This window comes from Giraffa tippelskirchi, chromosome 2, assembly GCF_054371585.1.
Source record: "Giraffa tippelskirchi isolate mGirTip1 chromosome 2, T2T-mGirTip1v1.2.pri, whole genome shotgun sequence".
Lineage (NCBI taxonomy): Eukaryota > Metazoa > Chordata > Mammalia > Artiodactyla > Giraffidae > Giraffa > Giraffa tippelskirchi.
Genome location: NC_137276.1, coordinates 36,967,241 through 36,982,072, shown reverse-complemented (window position 1 = coordinate 36,982,072; position 14,832 = coordinate 36,967,241). Strand labels below are relative to the sequence as shown.

Here is a 14,832-nt window from a genome sequence, read left to right as displayed (position 1 = left end):
CAGATGAATAAACTGAAACCCTGAGCTTTCATTCATTTTACTGCTCCAAGCTCACAGAGCTGGTGAGTGGTTGAGCTGGGCCTTCAACCCACATCTTCTGATTCAAAATACCACCCTCTTCTAGTGATACACTGCAGGCCCGGGACACTTTCCTTCTAAATTTAATAAGTTTCATTTTAGCCTAAGGGAAAACATTGAAGGTTATTGCAACTACATATACTTTAAATTTCTTTCTAGGTATCTCATTTGAGTACAATGGAGAGTTCAATTTCTTTTCACAATCAAAGTACCCAGAGGGTAAACAGGGAAAGAACGTTTGTAATTCTTCACACAGAGCTTTTCTTTCTTTTTCCTTATAAATCAGCATGTAAAATCTCATTGCACTGTTGTGACTTTAATACTTAGTGAAATCAGACTGGCTTTCTGCACTGCAAATAAAGCAGGGGAACTTGATGGCCTGTATTATTTCATGCATATGGAGCATCATTATTTCCAGCTCTGTTGTCAGTCAATAGTACCATGTCGTTAGAGCCAAAGAGTATCTTTTTAAAAAGAATGCCCTAAAAGCTGCTGCTTCTGCTGCTGGACCCATCACCCTCCAAATCATCAGCCTTCTCTTGTGTCCTTCAGACACTGGGCAAAGGGACAAACAAATACTGTCTTTTAGATCGCTGTTCAGCTGGGGACCAGAAGTTGTATGGAGCCACCAAGTAGAGTCATTCATTTGTGTATTCATCCAACATATATTTGGACATCCAAAAATTTTATTTTCTTGGGCTCCAAAATCAGTGCAGATGGTAACTGAAACCATGAAATTAGAAAATGTTTACTCCTTGGAAGGAAAGCTATGACAAATCTAGACAGCGTATTAAAAAGCATAGACATCACTTTGCCAACAAAGTTCCATATAGTCAAAGCTACGGTTTTTCCAGTAGTCATGTACAGATGTGAGAGTTGGACCACAAAGAAGACTGAGCGCCAAAGAATTGATGCTTTTGAATTGTGGTGCTGGAGAAGACTCTTGACAATCCCTTAGACAGCAAGATCAAACCAGTCAATCCTAAAGGAAATCAACCCTGAATATTCATGGGAAGGACTGTTGCTAAAGCTCCAATACTTTGGCCACCTGATGGGAACAGTCAACTCTTTGGAAAAAACCCTGATGGTGGGAAAGATTGAGGGCAGGAGGAGAAGCGGGTGCAGAAGATGAAATGATTAGATAGCATCACGGAATCAATGGACATGAATTTGAGCAAAATCTGGGAGACAGTAAAGGACAGAAAAGCTTGGTGTGCTGCAGTCCATGAGACTGCAAAGAGTTGGACACGACTGAGTAATGGAATAACAACAACATTATGTGTCAACATTGTGCCTGGGACTGGAGACATGCTAACAAGAGACACAATTCCTATCCTCATGCAGTTCGTGGATTAGGTGGGGAGATGGGGGGTAGGTATAGGTATTAAATAAATACTGTGATTACACTAGTAACTTCAATGTGGCTGATCCTGTGGCTGATCCTGATCCTGATACCTTTCTGTTGATTTCCTGCTAACCCTTATGCAAGACATAGCATCTCTCTTCTCTCCAATAAATAGACACTCTGCCTTGCACCAAAAGCATCAATGAACAACATAGGTGCTGACTAACATTGTATATGAGGGATAGAGGAAGGAGTTTGGTTTCCATTATTACACACCTCAGTATAATACTCCAACTTCTCTTAGTAGGTATCTGATCTCCAACCTGGATTCTTCCTCACCCTTTGCTGAAGCAGTCCTAGACCTGGCTGTCTTGTGTCTGTTCTTCCTGGATGTCCCCCTGGAACTTTTGTTTTAATCTCCCCCTCCTCTAACCCTGAACCCCATCATGGTGAGCAACTCAGCTCTGCTTCTAAGTCTCCCTCCAGCCTTGCTCACTGGCTGCATCTCAGCGTCCAGCAAAGAACATGCCTTCCTGATGGTTGGAACCCATTTCCTCAGAAGACAGCCTGTGTGTTGGGGTGGGATGGATGTAACGTCAAAATCTGGTCATGCTACAGTTAAGTAGGTGGTGATGATAACTGTGATCATTTGCTAAAGGGAGAAGTACACGTGTTGCTGCTGCTGCTGCTGCTGTACACGTGTTGGAGACTGAGTAAGAGGCCAGTCTGGGGTGAGGGCCATGAGCAGGTGTGCTGCAGCAATCTTGCCGCGTCAGGTCCCCCACTCCCTGAGTCAACCTGTGGCTAATTAAGAGCCACCGCCATCACATCTGAATAATTCTCTGGGATAGGGTTTCTTCCTGAATGACTCGATTCACACGGGATTAGAAACTGTCTCTCTCCACTAGGAAGTAGAATAAAACAACTGACTCACATTCCACGCTTTCGTTTTTGCCAAGCGTAGATGATAATGTCTGTTACTCAGAATTTGGCTAGGGCTGAATCCTCTTTATATAACCGATTTGGCTGAGAACTCAAAATCCAGGTAGCACGAAGCCAAGGGAGGCATGCTGAGATCAGTTCCTGGGTTCTACATGCCAATAAAGTTCTAGAGTGTGTCCATTCCTTGGTCTGGTGATGGAGACCCATGCTGGATGAGACCCAAGGTGATCCTGTTGATTGAGAAATTTCCTTCCACAGGGAAAATAAAACTTATTGTCCCTGGATGTCTCCTGGAGGAAGGGCAAATCCCAGATGACCTGAGAACACATCTGACATCCTAGAGTCAGCACCTGGAGCACGGGGCTTCTGGAGCCTACAGTGGATACTAACAGATACTAAGGAAGTCAGTGCTGAGAACACATGGCAGAAACCAAGCTGGGAGCACACTTGACCACCATGGTCAAAAGCAAGAAAAGTGCCCAGATCTTGAGTGCTGGACAGACACGAGGACTACAGGCCCATGCCCACAGGCCACAGTGTACTGGGAGGTAGACAGGATTTCTGACCCAAACTTATGTGCCTCCTAATTACTGATAGTGATTATGGGACTCAGCCAGTCAGCCTGCTTTTCTTCTCTTAGCATTATTTCCTAAACATTTCCCCATGTCATGACATATTGGAGATGTGGTAGTTCTACCAACTATTGCAAAAAAAAAAAAGAATTGTGGTTTATACACACATGGTTATGCCACTGTAGGTTGCTCCCTAAGAATTGTGGTTTATACACGCATGGTTATGCCATTGTAGGTTGCTCCCTGTGTTCTGGTCTATGTTCACACAGTGTATAACATCACTGTAAGTACATGGTACTACACAGGGGTGACGAGTTTCCTTCATCTGTACCATCACCACTGCTCCAAAGTTTATACATCCACCCCACCCAGGTGGTTGCAAGACAAGATCCTGTTGTTTTAGAGACTAGCTTGCCAATTAAAAGGTGATCATTTTGACCCTTCCCCTGAATACTCACAAAACTAAGAATTGACAAATTAAACTCTTTATTGGATGGACTTTGTAAACTTACTACTAGCTGACATTTACTGAGCTTGGCATACATTAATAAATCTGTGCAAAAACCATGTAATATAAGCACCTTTACAATCCCTATAGAATAGAAGGAAACTAAACCTTAAAAAGCTTGAAGAACTTAGAGCCACTCAATAAACAAATTACTGAAAGTCATTCCATAAACCAAGACTCAGATCAAAGTTGTGTTTGGTGCCAAGCCCATGTGCTCTTTCCTGGGAATGCATTTGAGATGCCTTTATGAATTTTTTCTAAGGTCCCTTGGGTTCACGAAGCACTGATAGTGCCCCTTGGCTCTCCTCTCCTCCATAGTATGCTCGAAGCGTTACCATTCTTCCCACAGTAGAGGGACTCTTGTCAGTCTGATTTTTATCATGACCATCTCTTCCCTGACTCTTTTGGCCTTGAATAAGTCAAGCTAGTTTACCAAATATGGGTTCTGATTTTAAATTTCTCATTTCCAAGAAATGAAAAACTACCCACAAGTTTAGATAATCCTTTAAAAAAAGTCTTCCTAAGGCTGGCCCAAACTGACCTTGTATTAGAAGTACAGGTCAGTTAGCTTCCTGAGGCAGTGATCACTGAGTCATTTAGACATTCCTAGAACCCACCTGAAGTCTGTATCAGTAACTCAGGTTTCCCACGAGAGTCATTAAGTACCCTCATGTGGAAAAAAGAGAAACATTTACCACCCAAGAGGCCTATCTATGTTGGCTGCTTCATGGTATTCTCTGGAACTTGAATAACCATAGCCATGCCACCGATGCCAAGATCTTTCATACCTATACCTATCAGCTGAAAGTCTTACACTAGAGAATGGTTTATCATCTAAATTATAAACTCTTTATATATATTCCAATAAGACATCTCTTCCTCCCCTGGAATAATCACAAGATAAAAATGAAAATAACATTATAGAAAAGTGAGAAATGTTTTGGCAACACGAAAGTCAAAAAAAAAAAACTTTAAACGTAATTTGAATAAGATTTTGCAACAGTAAGGACAAAAATTCTCTCTATTTTTGGAGATAGTGAATGACTATGGGTTGTAAGCAATGGAAAATAGTGACACTCAATACCATTTTAAATAGCTGAACCTATTTGAATATCATATTAGATCATGGAAATATCATATCAGACATGGAAGACAGGTTTCTCAATGTTTAGAGAAGGGAGTTAAAAAATGGAAACAGGGTCAATGCTACAGTTTTTTCAGTTGAGATGGTAATCTCAAAGTACTCGCCCACAAATTACTTATTAATTACACAGCAGGGACATAGTAACTGCCCAGATGATTAACATCACCGACCAGGGAACAAGCTGACTTTGTGTGCCTGATGTGAGACACAGAGAAGGACGACCACATCACACCTCTGGTATTCCTGCTGAAAATGCATAACCTGAATTAAATCATGAGGAAATGCGAGAAAAAGTAAAAGAAAAAAGAAATCCTGAAAGATACGTAGCCTGTGCATTTGTGCTTAGTTGCTCAGTTGTGTCCACCTCTTTGCGATCCCATGGACTGTAGCCCATCAGGCTCCTCTGTCTATGGCATTTTTCAGGCAAGGATATTGGAGTGGGTTGCCATTTCCTACTCCAGGGGATCTTCCTGACCCAGGCATCGAACCTGTGTCTCCTGCGTCTCCTGCATTGACAGCTGGATTCTTTCTACTGAGCCACCTGGGAAGTCTGACTCCACACTTGTCAAAAACATGAAACACAAGGGAAGATGAAGAAACTGTTCCAGGTTACAAGAAACTAAAGAGACATGACAATTAAATGCAATGTATGCCTCTGGATTGGATCCTAGACTAGGGGGATTATAAAAGCACTACTGGCACCACTGGGGAAATTTAAATATGAATTGTAGGTTAAAGTATTACATCAAAAGTGAAGTCGCTCAGTTGTGTCTGACTCTTCTCAACCCAATGGACTGTAGCCAACCAGCCTCCTCCGTCCATGGTATTTTCTAAGCAACAGTACTGGAGTGGGTTGCCATTTCCTTTTCCAGGGGATCTTCCTGACCCAGGGATCGAACCCCGGTCTCTCACATTGCAGGCATCTGAGCCACCAGGGAAGCCCAACTTTGATTACATCAAAGTTACAGTTTGTGATTTTGATCATTGTTGCATGATTACGTAAGAGAAGTCCTTGATTTTAGGCAACACATGTTAGAGAATGTATGGGGACAGGGTCATAATATCTGCAAGGTGCTTTCAAATGGTTAAAAAATAGAAAGAGGAAATAACAAAACAAATGGAATAAAATATTAACAACTGCTGGATCCAGATAAGGGGAATACAGATGTTTCTTAGACTATTCTTTTGACTTTTGGGAAAGTTTGAAATTGTATTAAATAAAAACATTTACGTATCATACTATATTTAGAGCATTCGATAAAGTTTATAAAAACATAGATAGTGTATTACTTTCCTATAACTGCTGTAACAAATTACCACAAATTTACTGATTTAACAACAACAACTTGTTATCTTCATGACTTTTCTAGTTTCTATAGGCTCCTGCATTTCTTAGCTCATGATCCCCTCCTTGTATCACTTCAACCTCTGTTTCCATTATGATGTTTCCTTTCCTGACATTGACCCTCCTGACTTCTTACAAGGACCTTTTGTGATTACATTGGACCCTTCCCTGAATAGACTAGGATAATCTCCCCATCTCTGGTCCTTAAGTTAATCACACCTGCAAAGACCCTTTTGTCACGTCCCAGGGGTTAGGTTGTAAACATCTTTGGGGAGCCATCATCCTATTTACCACAATGTAATTTCAGTTGTCAATATAAAGAGAAAAATTCTATCCCCCTTCCAAAATAATACTTAAACAATATTAAAAGAATTTTGGTTTGAAGGGCCACCCGCAGCCCTAGGAAAGAAGAATGACTTAATGGATGGAAACACAAAGCATTGTGTTTAAATGTACTGTAATATTCTAGGTCTTCAGTTGGGAAATATATATATTATTCTTATTTAAATTGTACTTATCTTACAATCTATGATTTAGTTCATAAATATTTCTAAAAACACATGGAATTACATATAGTGATAGAACATTCTATGCTAATAAGGCTTACCTTTCTTAAGGCCCAGAGTATTTTAAAAATGATTCTATTTAAATGTTTTTGAAAAAAGTTAAATAGTTTATCTTCTCATTAGAATTAATTACATGGAAACATGATCTTAGTTAGCAGACCTAGCTACTAATGTCTTGAACCTGTTTATGACAGAGCACTCATTACTTTGTCAATCAATCAAACTGAACAAGTAGAAGATTATTACCATTTAAAATTTTGCTGGAACAAATGAGTTGTTATCAGGGGTCAGGGGTAGGAGGAAGAGTGCAAAATAAAGAGACAGCATGACAAAGTGTTTGGGGTGATGGACAGATTTGTATCCTGATTGTAGTGGTGACTACAAGAACCTAGATATGTATTAAAATTCATAGGACTCTACACCAAAATTAAGAAGTCTTTACTTTATGGTAATGCAAAACGTTTATGATATTTCATATTCATTGGAGGGACTGATGCTGAAGCTGAAATTCCAATACTTTGGCCACCTGATGCGAAGAACTGACTCATTGGAAAAGACCCTGATGCTGGGAAAGATTGAGGGCAGGAGGAGAAGGGGATGACAGAGGATAAGATGGTTGGATGGCATCACTGACTCAATGGACATGAGTTTGAGCAAGCTCTGGGAGTTGGTGATGGACAGGGAAGCCTGGTGTGCTGCAGTCCATGGGGTCGCAAAGAGTCAGACAGGACTGAGTGACTAAACTGAACTGAAAAAGTTTATGATGATGCACAGAATAACTTTTTAAGTTATTTTAATCTATTTTGACTCAGCAGTTTTAAAGCTGGGAATTTAGCCTGTGAAACATCCATGCATAAGCACACACGTACAACAATCAGTTCTCCCAAACAGTACATTCATCGAAGCAATAGCAAGAACCTGGACCTTACCCAAATGTTTACCTGGAGAATACTAGTTAAGTCACATTGTTTTCATGCTCTGTAAGTCATTAAAACAGGTTTCAAGTAAACTGACTTCTACCAAGACTGTCTCAGAATTGACTGGAGATTGAGGAGATAAATAACCCACATTCTAAAGGGAGCCTACAGCTGGGGGCCAGGTGTCTCTCCAGGGCAGGTAAGAAACAGCTGAATTGACTCAGCTACCCAGCTATTCGTGTATAATTCCCTCCAAACTACACATGTATAGATTTAGGAAACAAAGTTCAAGGAGAATTTTCAGTCTTGAGATGTCAGCTTAGTTGGGAGGGTTATGGTTTCCCTTCCTTTCCTCAGGAGGGAGACTCTCTCAAAAGAATTAAGTAAGAGGAAACATGCAAAGATTAGAAGTTCAGGTAAGAAAGGAGGTCTTCCTGCTCAGATACCTGCTTATTCAGTGGAACTGTTCAGATGTCCTCTGAGATGTCTGCTTGAGTAGGGAATAAAAGGAAACAGACATCTGGGCAAAGACGACGTATGGATGGAGCGGTCTGCCCGCCCACGTTTGCATGTGACAAGGCTATGCCGGCTTCCTGAGATTGAAATGATCCTGGAATGTAGCCAGGCTCCAGACACCCTGCTGGGTCCCTCCCTGAGTGAACTGGTCACCAGGAGGGAGACCCCTTGCAAACAAGAGACTGTAGTATAAACTGTCCTTGGTCGGCATCAAGAGGGAATTGGAAAAAGCATATTTACCATGCCAAAGAACTGTGTCCTGAGAACTTTCTGTGATTCCCCCTTAAGAAGCCACACATGTGTGCCCATGAACATGTGTCCCATGAAAGGCAGCCTTTAGAGTACAATAAGCACCATCACAACACCCCAACCACAGGGTTGGTTTTCCTGATTTTACATGGTTGTCCCTCTCATGGGAGCTCTTGGTGTTGGTATATCTAAATTTTCTCTTCTTATAAGGACACCAGTCAGATTGGATATGGGCCACCCTAATGGCCTCATTCAACTTAATCACCTCTTTTTTAAGGCCTTATCTCCAAATACAGTCACATTCTGATGTATCAGGGGTTAGGGCTTCAACATATGAATTTGGGGGGATTCAAATTCAATCAAAAACTAACATGAATAGGACACACTTGTCTCTGTTATTCAATCAAAAACTAAGATGAATAGAACACACCTCACACTCCAACCATAGAGGAGAGAGAACAGAAAAAGTGAAACAATAACCCACACCCTTCTTCACTCCAAATTGCTTGATGGAAGCCCGCCCCACACTGGCAGGTTTGAGGGACAGAATGAACAAACAACTGGATATGAGATTTAGGTTTAAACAACTCTTGACAAGCCAAGCCATTTTAATAATAAAAAAGAGACCAGAAAGCTATGAGTTTTGCCAAGACTAAGGGTCAGAATAACCACTAACCCAGATAACCGCAATGGTGTGATCACTCACCTAGACCCAGATATCCTGGGGTGTGAAGTCAAATGGGCCTTAAGAAGCATCACTACGAACAAAGCTAGTGGAAGTGATGGAATTCCATTTTAAGCTATTTCAAATCCTAAAAGATGATGTTGTTAAAGTGCTGTACTCAATATGCCAGCAAACTTGGAAAACTCAGCAGTGGCCACAGGACTGGGAAAGGTCAGTTTTCATTCCAATTTCAAAGAAAGGCAATGCCAAAGAATGTTCAAACTACCACACAATTGCACTCATCTCACACGCTAGCAAAGCAATGCTCAAAATTCTCCAAGTGAGGCTTCAACAGTACGTGAACCGAGAGCTTCCAGAATTCAAGCTGGATTAGAAAAGGCACAACCAGAGACCAGATTGCCAACATCTGTTGGATCACAAAAAAAGCAAGAAAGGTCCAGAAAAACATTTACCTCTGCTTTACTGACTATGCCAAAGACTTTGACCATGTGGATTACAACAAACTGTGGGAAATTCTTAAGGAGATGGGAATACCAGACCATCTGACCTGCCTCCTGAGAAGTCTGTATGCAGGTCAAGAAGCAACAATTAGAACTGGACATGGAACACAGACTGGTTCCAAATTGGGGAAGGAGTAAGACAAGGCTGTATGTTGCCACCCTGCTTATTTAATTTATATGCAGAGTCCATCATGTGAAATGCCAGGCTGGATGAAGCACAAGCTGGGAGAAATATCAATAACCTCAGATATGCAGATGATACCACCCTTATGGCAGAAAGTGAAGACGAACTAAAGAGCTTCTGGATGAAAGTGAAAGAGGAGAGTGAAAAAGTTGGCTTAAACTCAGCATTCAAAAAACTGAGTTCATGGCATCCAGTCCCATCACTTCGTGGCAAATAGATGGGAAACAATGGGAACAGTGAGAGACTTTATTTTCTTGGGCTCCAAAATCTCTGCAGACAGTGACTGCAGCCATGAAATTAAAACAGGCTTGCTCCTTAGAAGGAAACTATGACCAAACTAGACAGCATGTTAAAAAGCAGAGACATTTCTTTGCTGACAAAGGTCCATCTAGTCAAAGCTATGGTTTTTCCAGTAGTCATGTATGGGTGTGAGAGTTGAACCATAAGGCTGAATGCTGAGGAACTGATGCTTTCAAACTGTGGTGTTGGAGAAGACTCTTGAGAGCCCCTTGGACTGCAAGGAGATCAAACCAGTCAATCCTAAGGGAAATCAACCCTGAATATTCATTGGAAGGACTGATGTTGAAGCTGAAGCTCCAATACTTTGGCCACCTGATGTGAAGAAGAGACTCATTGGAAAAGACCCTGATGCTGGGAAAGACTGAAGGCGGGAGGAGAAGGGGATGATAGAGGATGAGATGGTTGGATGGAATCACCGACTCAATGAACATCAGTTTGAGCAGGCTCCAGGAGTTGGTGATGGACAGGGACGCCTGGCGTGCTGCAGTCCATGGGGTCACAAAGAGTCAGACACGACTGAGCGACTGAACTGAAGGGTAAGAAAGGGAGATTCTGTGGAGTATGATTAAACTAAATGATAGGAGAGAAAATGAAAAAAGTTTCACATTTCTGTTCAATTGAGTATGTATGGTCTAGAAAACTGATCATAATATATGTTGATATGGAAAGAAGTCCACAATATATAGTTTACTGATTAAAACAAATTGGAGAATAATATGCATCTTATGATCCTTCCTGGATTTTTTTTAACTGATAGATGTCTTTTGTTCTTGGCTGCCCATCATCTTTTTCTCTGCTTTTTCTAGCAACAGTTTGAGCACATGACTCTAGTTGAGTTTATCCTAATACCTCATGCTCCTGGCTAGAGTGATTGATCAGCAGATTAAACCAATTAGAAACATTCTCTGGGATTTTTCAAGCCAGAAGAATGATGCCCCTTTCCTCTCTGGTCACAAAGCTGTAAGGCTCAGAGCTGGGAGCTCCTGGTGGTCACATCTCCTGACTCATAGAGGACTCAGTGTGGAAGGATGAAGCCCACTTGCACAGATTGAGATGAAAGACAAGAGTGATCACTGATGATGCTCTAGTCCTGGTTTCAACCATCTCTAAAGTGAGTTCTACTCTTGTCCTTCCAAAATGTGGAGGTATATGAGTTATTTTTTTTATTTAGTGTTTTCTTTTCTTCAGTGTAATACTCAGAAGTGAAATACTGGATCATGGGGTAGTTCTATTTTTTAGGAACCTCCATTCTGTTTTCCGTAGTGGTTGTACCAAGTTACATTTTCACCAACAGCGCACAGTGGTTCCCTTTCCTCTACATCCTTGCCAATATTTTTTACTTCCTGTCTTTTTGATAACTGCCATTTGATATCTCATTGTGGTTTTAATACAATTTTAAAGGGAACCCTCCAAAGAGGTAAAGAGAGAATTAATTCTAAGATGTTTGAATAAGTCAAAGAACTAAACATTACAGGTCAACCATGTGATACCTGTGGGATAGACTAATGTCATGGATGCAAATGTGGACAGGAAAAGGAATAGAAAAAGAGAAGGAAAGAAAAGGAAAGCCATAGAAACCTTAGGATCTGCCCCTGTGGGCCACCTCTGCATTATAAGCCCTTTGTGAGCAGAGACTCCATCTCACTCATCTGCTCCCCAATTCAGCACCTGATACATTATTTAATACATTATTGGTCTTAGTCTTAGTTTGTGAGAATGATGAATTGTCAAAAAACTTAGCAGCTTTGAAGAACAGTATTTAGTACCATTTCTGTAGGGCACGAATCTGGGCGTGGCTCAGCTGGGTGCCTCTAGCTCAGTGTGACTCACAAGGTTACAATCAAGGTATCGTCCAGGGCTACAGGCAACTCAACTTGGGGGAAAGTGTCTTCCAAGTTCACTAACTTGGCTGCAGGCTGGCCCCAGTTGCTTGCTGGCTATTTACCAGAGGCCTTAGTTCCTTGCCACTGGGACTACTCAGCACAAGGCAGTTTCATTTTCCTGAGAGAGAGAGAGGGAGACAGAGACAGAGAAAGGTAAACTGCAAGTCCCAGTCAAGCAGAGCGTGAGTACCACTGGCATCTAGTTTTCAGAGATCAAGGATACTCATAAACATCCTAAAATGCACAGGACAACCCCCACAACAAAGAATTATTTGGCCAAAATATCAGAAGTGCTGAGGTTGAGAAACCCTGACTTTTAAAGTTTGCCAAATGTTTCACATTTTCTCAATCTCCATACAACCCTCTAAGGCAAGAGTTCTCTCTGCATTTTCTTGCTGAGGACACTGAGGCTTAGGCAAGTTCGATAATTTTCTTCAAGCCACATAGCAAACAACTGGGGAGGCTGGATTTGAATGCAGGCCAGTTTCACACCAATGCCAGGCTCCTCCTAACTGCGGGAAAGGAGCCGAGAGAGAAGAAATAGAGAACGAGGTCTGAGAGAGGGGAGGCAGACATGCCTGCTTGCCAGTAAATGTTCCAGATGCCACTTTTGTTACCTTATTTGAAATCTGCAACGAGGCAAGAACAGGAACCTGAGCAGACTCTGTTCTCTGGGAAAGGCCAGCTTGGCCTGGTCCTGGTCTGCGTCAGAGCTGAGTTAGAGCTGTGGATCTCTGTGGTCCTGCAAACCCAGTGACTGCACCCGCTCCCTTCTGCCGGGAGCCCCAGCTGTTCCTCCAGATGAATCACTGATGGCTGCTTGGGGAGCCAAGCCAAGGGCCCTGCCCTTGTGCTTTCAGTATGGTAGGCCTGGCTTCTTTCACACTCAGGGACCCACCATGGACTAGATCACACCGTGAAACCATCTGATAGAGACATTTTCACATTCTCTGTCATTGCTACACCTCTGTGTTCCCCTTCCTACTCCCCTTTTCAGACCGGAGGACTCATTTCTTCCTGAACCCCTCAGTCAGAATTTGAACATTTCATTCTCCATAGGATCATGTCATCTGAGAGAGATATTTTGGCTGAATAATACCTTCTCCAAGGGCCTTTTTGTCTGGAGACTCACCCTTTCGTTAGTTGTGTTCCTTATTAGGATATATTCTAGCATGGAATAAAAACATGCAAATTCATTCCATGATGGCTCTCAAAGAACAATGACAGGCTGTTAGTGCCACAAACTTGTGGAGGATTTGAACTTTAAATGTTCAGCTGTGTAGGCATTATGAAGTTCTTATTGAAAGTTTTATAAAAAAAAAAAAATTTGGCAAATGAGATACTGTTTTCTCTGCCCCAGGGCTGCAAGAATAGACAAGAATTTGTATGTGTATGCCTGCTGGGATTTCAACGGGCAGGCATTCTTTGGCCGAATATGGCCTTGGCATATAGCCAAACTTGTCAGAGCCTTGGATATTGCAGCTTGAATCTATGGTTTGGTGACTAATGTCACTTTACCTTGTTATTACCATAACCTAAATGGCAGGGGCAATGCACACATGGGGGGGGGGGCGGTGGCGCAGGGATGTTCATTTGGGCTGCAGCAGATCAAGCAAAGTTCCACACCTTGCTCATCCTCTTATTGTCAGCTAATATACCAGCTGCAGCCAGAGATAGACAAATTTGAGTCTAGAAATGGCAGTTACCAAGTAACACAAATGCACAGGGCCTTTAAAAAAATCAACAGAAAAACAGCAAGCTAAACCACCCACCCAAGAACAACTAATCATGTGGCACCTCTAGCCTGTTTCTTCTGCCAGGTTATTCCTAGTTTCTGACTGGTTGGCATAGTCAAGTTTTAGTTCTCTGATTCAAATGACTAGTAACAGGGATTTTGGTTGGAAAGAAATTTTCATTGAGTTCTAATTTTCTCCCCATGAGTCTTTTTGTTATTTATGTATTATGTAGGGGTTTTCAAGCTTTTGGGACAATGACCACAGTTAAGAAATTGTTTTTAACACTGTGACACAGCACACACATACACACAAACACAAACAAAACTAAAAATTTTATAAGAAATATAGTCACTCTTACTATGTGTGCTTTCCAGATGATGCTTGTGGTAAAGAACCTGCCTGCCAATGCAGGAGACATAAAAGATGTGTGTTCAACTCCTGGGTTGGAAAGATCCCCTCAAGAAAGCCATGGCAACCACTCCAGTATTCTTGCCTGGAGAATCCCATGGACAAAGGAGCCTGGCAGGCTACATTCCAAAGGATCACAAGAGAGTCAGACACTACTGAAGCAACTTACTATGTGTCACTTAGTATGCACATACTATGTGTGATTCACTTTAACATATTTATTCTATTCCACTTCATTCTAAACTAGTCTAGACTATTCAAACTGCTTTTTGCTGCCCATGAAATTAATTTCATAACCCATTAAAGGGAAATGACCTACAATTTGGAAAATATCACATTGCTTAAACTATGGTTTAAAGAATGACAATTTAGAGCCTTCTGATGAAATATAAAGTGTAAGAGGAAAGTGAAATTAATTAGCATTTTCCAGGATATTTTTTCCTGTGAGATCAGTAATATTGCTCATCCAGTTCTTTGGTGGAAGTGTAATGTACCCATAATTTAACACTTTTCTCTTCCAAGTCTGATGATCGGTTGTGAAAACTGTTTCATTATATAAGACTCTTCTACATCCTCAAACAGACAGGTCTTTGTGAGCTCCTTGCAAAGTGTTTCACCCGTAAGCCTGGCAAAGGTGAGGAATATGGTGCCACTTGGCTGTGGCCATGGTTTCTGTAAATGAAGAGTCCACACTGGAAATGGCATGCCAAGGAAGTGCCAGGGCTTAACCAGATCCTGCATCTAGAGTCAGCATCAGAGAAAGGGAGGGAACCAGTGAAAGCCAAGTAAGATGAAAGCTGTAAAAGTCATGGACAGAGGGCAAGGGAGCTGGCATAGGACAATTTCCAAACTAAAATGTAAAAAACCATGTGGTCTCCTGTTCCTGTTCTTGTGGACTTCTTTAAAAGCATGCTTCAAATGCTGGAAGAACAAGCTCCAAAGCTGTTACCCAGA

At 41.6% G+C, this 14,832-nt stretch overlaps 1 long non-coding RNA gene across 2 annotated transcripts in view; it reads right to left on the bottom strand.

The window, feature by feature from the left end:
* LOC145531824 (uncharacterized) overlaps positions 1-13,929 on the bottom strand; it is a 120,801-nt gene extending 106,872 nt beyond the window's left edge. Inside the window, exons 1-2 of one of the 2 annotated variants that reach the window (XR_014072783.1) lie at positions 13,829-13,929; positions 11,618-11,852 (exon numbers count right to left, since the gene is read on the bottom strand). This is a non-coding gene — a long non-coding RNA (uncharacterized LOC145531824). The remainder of the gene's footprint in view (positions 1-11,617; positions 11,853-13,828) is intronic. The other variant, XR_014072784.1, reaches the window with a different exon arrangement.
* Positions 13,930-14,832: the final 903 nt, after the last annotated feature.